Raw genomic sequence first — 14990 nt, 5'->3', positions numbered from 1 at the left:
TGTCAGAATGAACAACTAGCATCAAGGCCATACCTTACCAAGGGATGCAATCTGACAGTTTCCATCTGAAATATGACTGTATTTGGAACTCAGAGATATTGTCATTGGTAAATAACTGAAGCTATAAAAGGTCAGGTAGATGAGCTATAATCTACATCTCTCTCTCTCTCTCTCTCTCTCTCTCACACACACACACATACACACATACATACATACACAAATACCACAGTAGGTAGCGTAGGAAAATAACTGGACTGGGATTAGACACAGACTCTAATCCTAGTTTTGCCATTTGCTAGTTGTGAAATTTGAAGCGTGCCCTATCTTGGGCAAGTAGTAGGGCCCATAGCACAACAATGGAGCCACCCAGGAGCCCCAGCAGGTCTGAATTACAAAGTAGTCTCAGGGTCCTGATCTGTCTTTGAAATCTCAAGGTTACTATAAATGGGACACGTTGTGTGTGAAAATGCTGTACATGAAGCTCTACAACTAGCTGGGAAGAGAGATTGTTTCCGTTGAAGATGGCTCTGATCCTCCCAAGAGTGAGACATTTTCTTATCCTCACAATGATGTCAGACAGTTTCTGACAGTCTCTGATTTTAGCAAAGATTTCTCTTTAAAAAAAATTTTTTTTTGTAAGTGGGAGTAGCAAGGCAAAGATAACATTGATAAGAAAGCAGTAATTATTCAAAGAGGATGTTGGTTAAACTTTACGGCTGCAGTATGATTTTGGGAGAAAGATTTGCTGTTAACTTTGCAGCAGGCTCTATCTGTGTCATCTGAGTCTGGTCTATGGCCCAACCGAGTTTTGCTTTTGCAAATGGAATAATACATGGAAGGTGCTTAGCAGAGGTGCCTAGCACCCTCTACGTGTTTAACAGTCACTGTCTTTCGCTCTCCGGAAATAAAGGAGTTGGATTTTCCTGTGGCTCTCCGATCTTTCATTAGTGTTTGAACGTACGAAGAGAAAAGATGGCAGGAACCTGCCTTTCTCCTTTGCTGGCTAGAGAAGTCAGTGCTGCAACACCGAGGCCCTTCGGCAGACGCTGCCGCGGCGTCTTAGAGACCAAGACCAGCCAAAGCCCCGAAGCCCCGCCCAGCTGGAGTCACGTGGACCGTCCTAGCCCCGCCCCCTCCCCTAGTCCGCGTTGCCGAAGACGTTGCTGGAAATGTCCCCGCGGAAGCCGGTCCCACCCGGCCAAGAGCCTCAGAACCGTAGATCCTCCGGGATTGGGATCGGGACCGGGTAGTTAGTGACGCAGCGCAGGGCCGGTGGGTCAGGCCTCGCAGGTCCCGAAGTTTCGCAGGGCCTTACTCTGTCGGAAGGGGCGAAGGGTCACATTCTCAGGGGCGGCTGCTATTGTCCTCGAGCAGTGCGGGGGGGTCGGGGTGCGGACGCCCCTGCAGGCCGCGGGTCTGCGGTGCGTCTCGGAGGATGCTCGGCCTCAGAGCCCGGCGCTCGGCGTTCCCCGGAGCGTGACGGGGTCCGGCCTGGGGTCCAGAGGCCGCATGGAGGCGGGTGTCCGCAGGGAAGGCCACTAGGGGAGCTGACAGCGGTGGCGCCGCTGCGGAGCCCGCGGGATGGCCCGGCAGCCGCAGCACCCCAGGGTGGCGGCGACGACTTTGCAGGGGGAGAGAGGTGAGACAGTGACCCGGTGGGACGCGGGGGTGTTCTGCACACAGATGGGAGCACTAGTAAGCAGTGAAGGAGGGTAAGACAGTCACATCGGATCGGGTCCTCGCACGTGCAGCCGCATCGGCCAGGGAAGCCCCGTGGACACGGCCGGGCTGCGGTCCTGACAGGCCTGGACGAAGCGTCCCTCCCTCGGCGGAGACTTCGACTCGCCGTCACCATAGGGGCCACATTCACAGGGTGAGTGACGGGGTCTGAAGTGAAACATTTGTTCGCCGACGTGCAGTTTGCAGCGAGCTGCCTTTCCAGGTTCCCATGTTTCTGTGTCATCCAGGAGCCCGGCTGTGTGTCTGCCCCCACTCCTGGGGCCGCCCTGCGGGGCCGGTCCCCCTGGAGCAGGAGGGGACGCGAGCCGAGATTTGTAGCTCTTGGGGTTCGGAGCAGAAGGGCCAGTTCCGACCTGGAGGCCAGATCATGTAACTCCCAAGGTTATTCACACACCCCGAATCTCACAAACCGCATTCTTGAGCCTTCCTGTGTACCTGCCAGTCCAGGAGGTCGGTTCCATGAGACAAACCACAAAAACATTTCTCTGTACAGAACAGGGGCCGAGGTGCAGCCGGGCTGTGAGGACGCGCAGCTTTCCCTTCCCTCTAGAGCGCACAGAGAGGGACATTTGTAGGAGCAGGTGGGAGGAAGGCCACCTGGCCTGTGGGTCTGTAGGGAGCACAGGCGGAACTGGGAACTGGGAGGAGAGCCGCTCCTGTGTCACTCACCGTGACCCCTTCTCCCACGCCAGCCTTTTATCCATCGTGGCTTAATGAAAAGGGCCTTGTTTGGTTTCAAAGGTGTCAGACAGTAAAACTGGTAGGACACGGGTGTACAGTTCTAAACTGTAGAGAATAGGCAACCACCGCCACAACCAGGAGGCAGAGCTGTTTCGTTGACTCCAGAAACCGGCCTCCTGCTCTTCTATTATTATATTCACACCTTTCTCCCACTCTTAACCGCGGACAGCCACGGACTGGTTCCATCTCTCTAGTTTGTCTTTTCCGGGTTGTCATATGCACGGAAATTTACACATATAACATTTTGGGACTGGCAACTGTCGCTCAGCACCATGCCTTGGAGATTGCTTTGTTTTGTATGAGTTCCTTATTGCTCAGTAACATTCCCCTAAACAGATATGCCACTCTTGGTGTTGTTTTAATCTGTTCACCCATTAAAGAACATTTGGATCGTTTTTCCAATTTGGGGTCATTATGAATTGTTCTGCTCCAAATGCTCATGTATAGGTTTCCCCATGAATGTAAGTTTTCATTCAGCCGGGTTTTGAAAAGCAAACTGGTTTGAACTTAAGTGCTGGTTTGTTTTATTCTGTGATGAGCTCAGACCAGTTATTAAAAAAAAAAAGTTTTATGTATTGGGTACTGCAGAGGGAGAGAGACACACAGGGAGCCCAACCCAGGACTCGATCCCAGAATCCTAGGATCGTGACCTGAGCTGAAGACAGACCTTAACCAACTGAGCCACCCAGGTGCACATTTTATTTTCATTTTTGAGGTATTTCCGCTCTATAAAATTCTGAGGTGACATTTTTTTTCTTTCTATAAGTGCTTTAAAGGGGTTGCTCCAGTCTTCTAGATTGCTTGGTTTCTGATGTGTTGTCTGCGTTCTTCTATTTGTAATGGGTCATTTTCCTCTTTGGCGGATTTTAAATTTTGTCACTAGTTCAGACTGACTTGATTATTACATAGATTCCGTTTTCTCCAGGTTTCTGTGCTTAGAATTTTTTGGGCTTCTTGGGTTTGTAGGTCTAGAGTTTTCATCAGATTTTTAGTTCTTAGCTACTATTTCTTCCAGTGTTTTTTCCCTGCTCCATTCCCCCAATCTGTAGATTTCAACTGCACAAATATTTGTGCCCAGCTCACTGATAACTCATTCTTTTGAAAAGATTTTATATATATATATATATATATATATATACATATATATATATGTTTTCAAGTTCACCAATCTTTACTTTGCAATGTCTGATTTGCCATTAACCCACTATGAAGGTCCGTGATCAAGGGAATGAGACTGATATAAAGCAAAAATCAAACCGCTTTATTTCACACCAAGCATCAAATTTCACTGACCGGTCACAGCTGTCTCTTACGAAAAATGACGGTGACCCGGACAAAGCCACTCCCATGGCAGCCGCTCCTGACGAGGCTGCTCTGCAGATGAGGCCACTCCCCGGTCCAAGCTGCTCCCAGAAGGAGGCCGCTCGCCGACAACGCCGCTCCCCGGAATCACACCGCTACAGCTAGGCCCCTCACAGGGGCCTTGTCCCGTTTCTTCATATATGAAATATGTCTCTTGTGAAAGCATAGAGTTTGTCTTATCTATTCTAATGATCTCTGCCTTTTAATCAGGGGGCTTAGATGAGGATTGGACAGTTTTTTCTTTAAGAGCCAAATGGGAAATATTTCAGACTTCACGGGCCATTTAGTTTGTAAAGAGTTGTAAAAAGAGTAAAGAGAGGGAAAGCAGCAGTAGACAGTATATAAATGAATGGGTGCAGCTGTGATCCAGTAAGACCTTATTTTCTAAAACAGGCATTGGGCCAGATTGACCCTGGGCACCATAAATTGTTGGCCACTGGTTTAGACTGAATTACATTAGTAATTACTGATATGTTTGGATTTGTCTCACCGTTTTATTATTTGCTTTGTGTTTGTCGCCTTGTTTTCCACTGATTTTCTTTTCCTTCTGTTTCACAGACTACTTAAATACTTTTAAATATTTGTTTTAAATTTTCCTATTAGCTTTTAGCTGTGCTCCTTTCCATTATTATTTTTAGTAGTTCCTGTAGGGATTACAGTATCTTCACAGGCTTCTGTGATGTCCCTTCCCATTAAAGTATGAAACCTTAGGGACACCTGGGGGGCTCAGTCAGTCGAGCGTTCAACTCTTGGTTTGGGGTCAGATCATGATCTTAGAGTCATGAGCCTAAGTGCTGCATGGGGTTCTGGGCTCTGCTTGAGATTCTCCCTCTCTCTCTGCCCCTCCCACCTGCGCTCTCTCTCTAAAATACATAAATAAATCTTAAATAAATAAATAAAAATTTGAAAACTTACAACCATATAGTTTCCATTACCACACCCTATTCTTTTTTTCTAGTTGTTTCCTGTATTACTTGTACATGTGTTTTTAATTGTACAAGGCAATTGGGTTATGATTCTTCCTTTAAATGGTCACATATATGATAAATTAAATTAAAAAAATAAAAACAAACTCCTAAAAATACATTTTAATTTACCCAGATATTTACTGTTTCTAAGACTCTTAAGTTCTTTTGGGGGACCAGAATTTCCATCCAGTATCATTTCCCTTCATCCTGGAAAATTTAATCACATAAAAAAACCCAGAGAGGGGCGCCTGGGTGGCTCAGTGGGTTAAAGCCTCTGCCTTTGGCTCAAGTCATGATCCCAGGGTCCTGGGATCGAGCCCCACATAGGGCTCTCTGCTCCGTGGGGAGCCTGCTTCCCCCTCTCTCTCTCTCTGCTTGCCTCTCTGCCTACTTGTGATCTCTGTCTGTCAAATAAATAAAATCTTTAAAAAAACAAAAAACAAGCATCTTTAGGATATCTCTGTTTTAAGTGAATGACTGAATGGCTGAATTAATGAACTTTTATTCTTTCTACATATATTGACTGAACACTGTGCTAAACACTGACAATACAGTGCTGAGCAGCAGTACTGGCCAACTCAGTCCTGTTTGTGACGAGTGTTGCAGCCCAGGAAAAGATTTTTTCCTGTGATACAAACTGGTAATGGCAGTCTCTTCAGACAGTAGAGACACATAGGATGTGGATCCAACTTCATTTAACAAACACACTCCTGGTTTTCTCCCAACTCTCACACGACCCACCCACGACAGTTCTGACACAAATGTGGGGGATTTTTTTACCTACACCAAGCACTTTTCTGTGATGCCAACTGAGCATTTTAAAATTCACTTCAGTTTTGACACTAATCGGAGTTATCAAAGACTCTGCAGGGTAAGTGCTCAGTCTCCACAAGATGGCCCCCAGCCCAGATGCCAATCACAAGTATGTGATCGCCCACCACCTCTGTCTGATTTGGCAACAAATTGGAGGGTCCTATGACCTCCCCCCTTGGATTCCATCATTTGCTAGAACAGCTCTCAGGACCCAGGGAAACACATCTGTTGACAGGTTTAGTGTAATATCAAGAATGTGATAAAGATTACAGATGAACAGACAGATGAAGACATACGTAGGACAAGGTTCACAAATGTCTGTTCTTAAACGTTTTTTCTTTTCAGTCTTTATGCTCTTTGCTTTTCAGTTTCCGAAAGTTCTAGTGATGTATCCTCTTGGAGAGGAGACTGTGTCCCATCTACTAATGAGTTCATCAGAGGCATTCTTCATTCCTGTTACAGTTTTTTTTTAAATCTCTAGGGGGCGCCTGGGTGGCCCATTTGGTTGAGCGTCTGACTCTTGATTTCGGCTCTTGGTTTTCAATCTTGAGATCAAGCCTCGCATCTGACTCCCCGCTGAATGCCAAGTCTGCTTGAGAGTCTCTCCCTCTGCTCCTCCCCTTGCTCATGCTCTGTCTCTCAAATAAATAAATAAACCTTAAAAATAAATCTCTAGCTTTTTTTTTTTTTTTGATTCTCCTTACGTTGGCCACCTATTCTTGCATGTTGTCTACTTCGTCCGTGAGCGTGCTTGCCACAGTGATCGTAGGAGCTGTAAATCCCCAGTGTCCTAAATCCAGCATCCCTGCCCTATCTGTGCTCTATAATTTGTGTTTGTCTCTCACTACTGTACTGTAAATATGCTTATAAAGGACATTACTCCTTTCCTTCCAGAAGAATCTGATGGCCTTTCCTTAACCCCCTTTTATCTTCTCAGAAAAAATCGATCGAGTTCGCTGTCCTTCATGAAGCCATCTTCTCAGGCTGTGCGTGACAGTGCGAAGCTCTGATTCAGCTAATTTTCTGACTACTCCACGGGTTCCTTTCATGGTTTCCGTTTGTGCCTCTTAGTAATAGGTATCTGTGAAGAATTGTCTCCTCAGGGGTTGTTTTGGTTTACAGGTTGAATATCCCTCTTAGCTTTTATGCCTGTAATTATTTGAAAAGTAGATACTATCACTTACTGTTCTAAATATTAGAGTGGTGGCTTTATCTCACCTTTTTTCTTTAAGTAATTTCCAGGGTTTAGTTGAAAAAAAAAAAAAAACTGGGGTGCCTGGGTGGCTCAGTGGGTCAAGCCTCTGCCTTCGGCTCAGGTCATGATCTCACAGTCCTGGGATCGAGCCCCACATCGGGCTCTCTGCTTGGTGGGGAGCCTGCTTCCCCATCTCTCTCTGCCTGCCTCTCTGCCTACTTGTGATCTCTCTCTGTCAAATAAACAAATAAACTCTTAAAAAAAAAAAAAAAAACACTGGCCGGACTAATCTTCAAAAACTCCTGTCAGGGCACCTGGGTGGCTCAGTCAGTTGGGCATTGGACTCTTGGTTTCAGCTCGGGTTGTGATCTCTTGGGTCATGGGATTGAGCCCTATGTTGGGCTCTGTACTCAGTGGGGAACCTGCGTGAAGATTCTCTCCCTCTGCCCCTCCCTCTACTCTCTCTCTCTTTCTCTCTCTAAAATAAATGAATAAATCTTTAAAAAAATAATTTTAAAAAACCCCTGCTGTCATTGTGGCATTCTCATAAGAAAACCACCAGCATCTGTCCACTCACCAGACATTCATCAGGCATATTCTGTGTGCGAGATACTGTGCCAGGAGTTGAGGGCTCAGAGGTTAAAGACTTTAGTCTCTAATTTCCAGAAGGTCAGAGGCTAGTAAAGACACTGGTGAGTGCTGTGATGGGTAAATGCAGACACAGCATGGGAGCAGTGGTGAAGAGGGGCTCTGAGGCTGGGTTTAATCCTGGCTCTGTCACATACTGGCTCTGCAGCCTTGCACGAATGTCTTAATCTCTCGAAGCCAGCACTGACCAGTAGAAATAAAATCCAACCCTCATGTGTAATTTTAAATTTTCTGGTAGTCAAGCTTAAAAAAACTAATGAAAAAGAGGTACAATTAATTTTAAGAATATCTTTGATTGACTCTCAGATGCCTAAAACATTTTAACGATTAATCAATATAAAAAACCTATTACTGAGATATTTGCCCTTTCTTTCTTGACTCTTCAAAATCTGGTGTGTATTTTACACTCGCAGCACACCTCAGTTTGGTGTAGGCATATTTCTAGTGCGCAGCAGCCGCATGGGGCTGGAGGTTACCGCATGGGACTGTACAATTTTATGTCCCTCTTCCTCACTCATAAAATGAAGATAATAATAGCTTCTACCTACTGGAGTTCCAGTAGGGATTAGTGATTAAATATGTGTAAAGTACTTAGAACAGTGATGATTCTAAGCATGACAAGCATTTATTTAATATTAGCTGTTATTATTTATAGGAACAATTATTTTATTATTATAGAGGTGATGAGAATATAGATAAGGAGCTTAGAGTGGGTGATGTTCGAACTGAATCCTGAAGAGTGAGCAGGAATTAGCTCAGCTATCAACAGGTGGTAGACGGGGAGTTCTAGATAAAAGGTCAGCATGTGCCGGGAGACAATGAGAAGTGTGATAAATGACTAGGAAGTAAACCCGGTGTGGTGGGATGTAAGGCACGTGTAAGTGACAAACGGTGAGGCTGGGTAGGCATGGATCAAAACGTTAAGGACCTGTATCGGGAAAGTATGAGAACAATTTAAGTATTTGGGGGGGAAAATCGCGCTATAAGTGGTATTGAGGATTGGAAAGAGGCCAAATGGGGGGCTTCCCCTCATGTCACACAGATGATCGTCAAAGGCTGGGATTAAAACTCGGGATTGTCTGTGTCTTTAATCATTATCATCTGCTCCTTCTTTTTCCCGGGCCAGTGGAGCTGAAGCCTGGACTCTGGAACTCCAGCTTGTAACTTGAGGCACGTGACTTCAACACCCTGAACCTCTCCCGAAATGAAGATTCTGTTTCCACCTCTGGGCTGTTAGGAGGATTAACCATGCCAATACGGTGAGTCGGCTTGGCATAAACTCACTAAGTATTAACCCCACACCCACACGAGTCATTCACGTTTCCTTCCTCCAAGACATGGAACGCCAACTCTGGAGACACACATGTGCACACATGACGTAATGGGTAAACAGTGTAAGGCACTGCTTTTAAAGACTAGAATTAGAAGTTAAAACAGTACAGTAAATACTGTGGGAGACCAGGAAAATGAGAGTTAGGAATGTCATGGGACTAGTGTAATTTTAGTGGGATTCTGAGATACGGTCAAGAATTAGAAGGGCATGGGGCGCCTGAGTGGCTCAATGGTTTAAGCCTCTGCCTTCAGTTCAGGTCATGATCTCAGGGTCCTGGGATCGAGCCCCACGTCAGGCTCCCTGCTCAGCGGGGAGCCTGCTTCCCCCTCTCTCTCTGCCTACTTGTGATCTCTCTCTGTCTATCAAATAAATAAATAAAAATCTTAAAAAAAAAAAAGAATTAGAAGGGCAGAATAAGGAAGGCAAGAAAGGCTTTGGGGGCAGGAGAAGCAATAATAAACTAGTGAATGAGAAATGAATGTCGAATGTTAAAATTATTAATTCATTGTGCTTAATGCTTGCTTATTTCGTGCTATGATCTAGGGTTTGCACTGAAAACAAGTTTAAGCAAAAATTTGCTTCCTGAGGCACCTGGGGGGGGGGGCTCAGTCGATGAAGAGGCCGATTCTTGGTTTTGGCTCAGGTCATGATCTCAGGGTCATGAGATCGAGCCCCACATCAGGCTCTGTGCACAGTGTGGAGTGTGCTTGAGATCCTCTCTCCCTCTGCCCCTCCTCCTGCAGTGCTCACTCTAAATAAATAAATAAGTAAAATCTTTCAAAAAATCTACTCACCCAGTTCTTCTTTTCAGTTAACTCAGAAGATGGGCAGTCAGGCTTCCACATCCCCACCCCCTCCTCCCTAAGTACAAGGTCCGAATATTTCATTTTGGGGAGACTAACCGGCCCGAAATAAAATGCTGTAGGTGCCAACATTTCAGAGTCATCTATTAAAACAGCCAGGTCCCTGCCCAGCAATCCTGCAGTGAAACTCATTGTGTATCATGTCCTTCCACCCGAACACTTAACTTTCAATCAGCATGTGAGTGACTCACTCTTAAGTATGAACCCATAGGGATGCCTGTGTGGCTCAGTTGGTTGGGTGGCAGCCTTCGGCTCAGGTCATGATCCCAGCATCCTGGGATCGAGTCCTGCATCTTGCTTGGCAGGGAGCCTGCTTCTCCCTCTGCCTCTGCCTGCCATTCTGTCTGCCTGTGGTTGCTCTCTCTCTCTCTCTCTCTTTGTCTGACAAGTAATAAGTAAATAAAAATCTTAAAAAAAAAAAGTATGAACCCATAGTTAAAGACAACTTCCAGGTATGCTGATACATAAAAAGAAGGGTCATCTCTTCTTTGCCCGCCCTCTATGCTTAATGTTTCTTATCTTTTCTGTCCATGACTGAAAGTAAAAAAGAAACGTCATTGGAAAGCCATTAGAATTATTTTTCATTTCAAAAGAAAGTAAGATTTTCCCTTTTCAACCTTTTCTTTTTTTTAGACCTAGTTTCTGCACTTCTTACATTAACTATAAAGCAACAACATCAGCAGCAGTTATTCAACAAAGAGGAAGTTGGTAAACGTATTGCTTTGTGTAAGTCAAGAAACCAAATTTAAAAGAAAAGTTTGAGTCTCTTAAGATTTTATTTTTATACAATCTCTATGCCCAGTGTGGGGCTTGAATCACAACCCTGAGATCAAGAGTTGCACACTCCACTGACTGAGCCAGCCAGATACCCCCAAAAGAAAAGATTTTTTTAAAGCTTTAGGATAATAGTTTAAATGTTAATGAAATAAGTTTTCTCACAGAAGACTTCATGAAAGCCATTTCTCTTTGATAACGGTTTTCCTTTCTAAATACCTGCTTATCTTCATGTTTTTCTCTTTTCTAATCTCTACAGTTAAGCCTTTTCCCAAATCACCTTCTCACCTGACAGTGTTTGTTCCATTCTCTTTGATTACTTTGTTTTAAATCAGACAGACCCTTTCAACCACGGGCATTTCCAGCTAACCCCTCCTTAGATTACTAGGTTACATTTATATCCCCAGTGTTGTATGTTCTCAGTATTTACAATTTCATTACCCCATTCCTCATAGAATGGTTTCTTTTCTTTCAGCATTGAACACATAGCATATTTGTATTTTTATGTCTTTTAGATGGCACGTCTGGACCTAAAGCCAAGAAATCAAAAGTAGAGCAGCAGGACATTTTCAAAGATGGCCCATCCCAAGGAGTAAACACAGAAGAACTTCAAAAGAGAAAGTCTCTACTGGGAGATTCCTGGAAGTCTAGACAACAGTGTAAGAATCAGCACTTAAACCAGGAGAAGTATCTGGGACAAAATAAAAGTCACCTGTATGGAACCTGCCAAAGAAAGAGATACAGCATCTAATGAATTTGGAAGCATTTTCACTATACAGTCAGTAGTTTCAGAGCAGAGTGATCCTATAGAAGAGTGTTTTCATGAACCTGGTACACATGGAAAAATCTTCAAACAAAACTCAGACTTAATTATACAAAGGAAGTGTGATGGAAAGAAACCTTGTGGATGTGGTAGATGTGGGAAAACCTTCAGAGACCACACTGCTCTTGTTCAACATGAAAGAACTCACACTGGAGAGTGACCCTATAAATGTAATGTGTGTGGAAAGGGATTTAACCAGAGGTTCCACCTAACAAACCATCAGAAGACTCATACAGGAGAAAGGCCCTACAAGTGTAATGAATGTGGGAAGGCCTTCAGTTACTGCTCCATACTTGTTCAACATCAGAGGATTCACAGTGGGGACAGACGTATGAATGTCCTGAATGTGACAACACATTCAGTCGTAGCACATACCTAACTCAGCACCAAAGAATTCACACTGGTGAGAAGCCTTATAAGTGTTTGGAATATGGAAAGGCTTTTAGCCAGAGCACCTGTCTTACTCTGCTCAGAGAATTCATACTGGAGAGAAGCCTTATGAATACAGTGACTGTGGTAAAACCTTCAGTCAGAGTGCACATCATACCCAACATCAGAGAATTCATACAGGAGAAAAGCCCTATGAATGTAATGACTGTGGGAAAGCTTTCAGTTACTGCTCAGACCTCATTCAACATCGGAGAATGCATACTGGAGAGAAATGATACAAATGGTGGTGAATGCGGGAAAGCCTTCAGTGATCGGTCAGCCCTTATTCAGCATCAGAGAACTCACATTGGAGAGAAGCCCTATGAGTGTAGTGAATGTGGAAAAGCCTTTAGAAACTATTCAGCTCATATTCGACATCAGAGAACTCATACTGGAGAGACGCCCTATGAATGTAAGGAGTGTGGAAAAACCTTTAGCAGAAATGCATACCTTACTCAACATCAGAGAAGGCTTACAGGTGATGAACCATATAAATGTAAGGAATGTGAGAAAATTTTCACCCAGAGTTCATTCCTTACATGACACATGAGGATTCATACCAGAGAAAAACCCTACAAATGTAATGAATGTGAGAAAATGTTCAGGGATCGCTCAGGGCATATTCCGCGCCAGAGAACTCACACGGGAGAGAAGCTGTATGACTGCAGTGATTGTGGGAAAGCTTTTGGGTTCTGTTTGTCTCTTATTCAATATAAAAGAATTCATACAGGAGAGAAGCCCTATAAATGCAAGGACTGTGGAAAAGCCTTTAGTGATAGGTCAACACTTATTCAGCATCAGAGAACGCACACTGGAGAGAAGCCCTATGAATGTAACATGTGGAAAAGGCTTCAGAGTAGGAAACGTACAAATCACCAGAAAACTCATTCCAGTGAAAAATCCTACACATGCAGTGAATGTGGAAAAGCCTTTAGTTACTGCTTAGGCCTTATTTGACATCAAATCATTCATACTGGAGAGAAACCTTATGAGTGCAGTAAATGTGGGAGAGCCTTCAGCCAGAGGACAGACCTTAAAAAACATCAGAAAACGCATACCGAAGAGAAACTCCACAAACGTAATGAGTGTGGAAAACCCTTCAGCCAGAGGATGTATCTTACAAAACACCAGAAAGTTCATAGTGGAGAGAAAGCAAATATACATACTGAGTGTAGGAAAACCTTTAGACAAAACTCCTCTATTCAACATGAAAAATCTTGCATCTTTCACCCTCTGAATGCCTTGAGAATCTGGTGACTGTGGAGACCCTCCCCAGGGAAACAGAAGGAGGATCATGAAAACTGTTCACTAGAGTGGCCACTTGATTTAGTGGGAAGAGCACATGTCTGGGGTTTAGAGGTCCTGGGTTCGAATCTCAGCTCTGTGACCAACCAGGTCTATTACTTGCTTTAGAGTAAGTCACTTTACCTCTTCTTGCCTTAATTCGCTCACCTGAAATATTGGGAGGCCTGATTCATTGATCATTAAGATCCACCTTTATTTTATTTATTACCAGTGCAGGTTTTTATAGATGTGACTCTCAAATTGTGACTTAATTATTCTACAACAGGTCTGATTTACAGTGTGAAGATGTAGTAGTCATTAGGAGTTCAGTAAAGATATAGACTACGTGCTATTTATTATCTTTGTATTGGTCCTCCAAGATTAAAGATACCATGAGTATTCAAGGAGATAAAGAGATAAAATAGTGTAAATTGTGCTAATTATTGCAGTAGGAAGGTTGGGGTCTTGATTAAGAATATGGTGTTTGAGGGCACCTGGGTGGCTCAGTGGGTTAAGCCGCTGCCTTCAGCTCAGGTCATGATCTCAGGGTCCTGGGATCGAGTCCCGCATCGGGCTCTCTGCTCAGCAGGGAGCCTACTTCCTCCTCTCTCTCTCTCTGCCTGCCTCTCTGCCTACTTGTGATCTCCCTCTGTCAAATAAATAAATAAAATCTTAAAAAAAAAAAAAGAATATGGTGTTTGATAAATCCTCAAAAAGAATGAATCAAACTGTTGGTAAAGGCTGGGTTTCCTAGAAGGCACCCAAATTTAATGTTGCAGTGTACATCGTCTCTATTAAGTAGAACTGGTCTCTGTCATGTCTCGGGTGAAAAGGAACTAGAAAACAGTTGTAAAGTCTTGAGCAGCTTACCAAGAAAAGATGAAACTGGAAAATGGATTTGATTCCATACCTTAAATGTGTAAAGACCATGTGAATGAGAGTAAATCTTGAGATTCCATACATCTAGAAAAGTCTCTTGGTCTCTTATCTTTGTCCTGTGATTACAGAGATAATGGCCTGAAAATATGAAGATTTATCTCAGAAACCTGTGATTTTAAGTTGACCAGTTACTCTTTTCCAAATTTCATGTGATGCCTCTGCATTGTTTTATAATCACTTACCCCTTTTCAAGCCAGTAGAAATGAAAAAACATCTCTTTCCCAACAGGAGGGTACCTGGAAGTTTTGTGCATTATTTTACTCCCATCCCGTTAACCACAAATGGGTCATATGATCTCATGTGCTGGAGTTGGAAGCCTTTTTGAAAAGCATTTGATAACTAAACAAATTGAATGGTTTTGGAAAAGGAACGTACTTTAGTGTATTATGCAATGGATTTAAACCAGGAACCCAGGGCACCTGGTGGCTCAGTGGGTTAAAGCCTCTGCCTTCAGCTCAGGTCATGATCTCAGGGGTTCTCTGCTCAGCAGGGAACTTGCTTCCCTTCCTCTCTCTCTGCCTGTCTCTCTGCCTACTTGTGATCTCTGTCTGTCAAATAAATAAATAAAATCTTTTAAAAAAATGTTTAAAAAAACACAAAAAACCTGGAGCCCAAGTGTAAGAGCCTGTCATTGAGCTGCTACCTTATGACTTTGCTCGTGTTGCTTTCTCAGCCTGTTCGCATGGACAGCAGACACCACGCGCCCTTTGAGATACATTTCAGCCAGCCGGTCGGTTCCCACGTTCTCGCCCGCTTCCCAACACTTTGACCATATGCTGACTCCAATCGGAATACCTTCCTTCTTTCCTTCCTAATTCCTGCCTCTCAGACTCGATGTTCTGGTTTGGCACACACATAGCCTTGGCTGGTGGTGACGATTCGCCTTCATCAGCTGCTTTCAGCACTCATCTCTTTTTTTCTTTGAATTTCTGTAGCATTTATTCACATGGAATTTTGTACTTAGTGGTTCCTTGATGTTCAATAATCACCTTAAAGGTAAGCTTCACCCTTGGAGTTTTCTCACTTCGTGGAAGCTAAGCAGAAGGAGAAACAGAGTTCGTGCTCAGTAAACCTTCAC

General features: G+C 43.9%; 1 long non-coding RNA gene across 1 annotated transcript; it reads left to right on the top strand.

Moving 5' to 3' along the window:
• Window positions 1-1156: 1156 nt before the first annotated feature.
• LOC309865427 lies at window positions 1157-13659 on the top strand. Its single transcript, XR_014312086.1, has 3 exons — window positions 1157-1873; window positions 8594-8726; window positions 10953-13659. It is a non-coding gene; the product is annotated as an uncharacterized lncRNA (long non-coding RNA).
• Window positions 13660-14990: the final 1331 nt, after the last annotated feature.

This window comes from Mustela nivalis (genome assembly GCF_964662115.1).
Source record: "Mustela nivalis genome assembly, chromosome: 5".
NCBI lineage: Eukaryota > Metazoa > Chordata > Mammalia > Carnivora > Mustelidae > Mustela > Mustela nivalis.
This window is presented reverse-complemented; position numbering and strand designations above follow the sequence as displayed.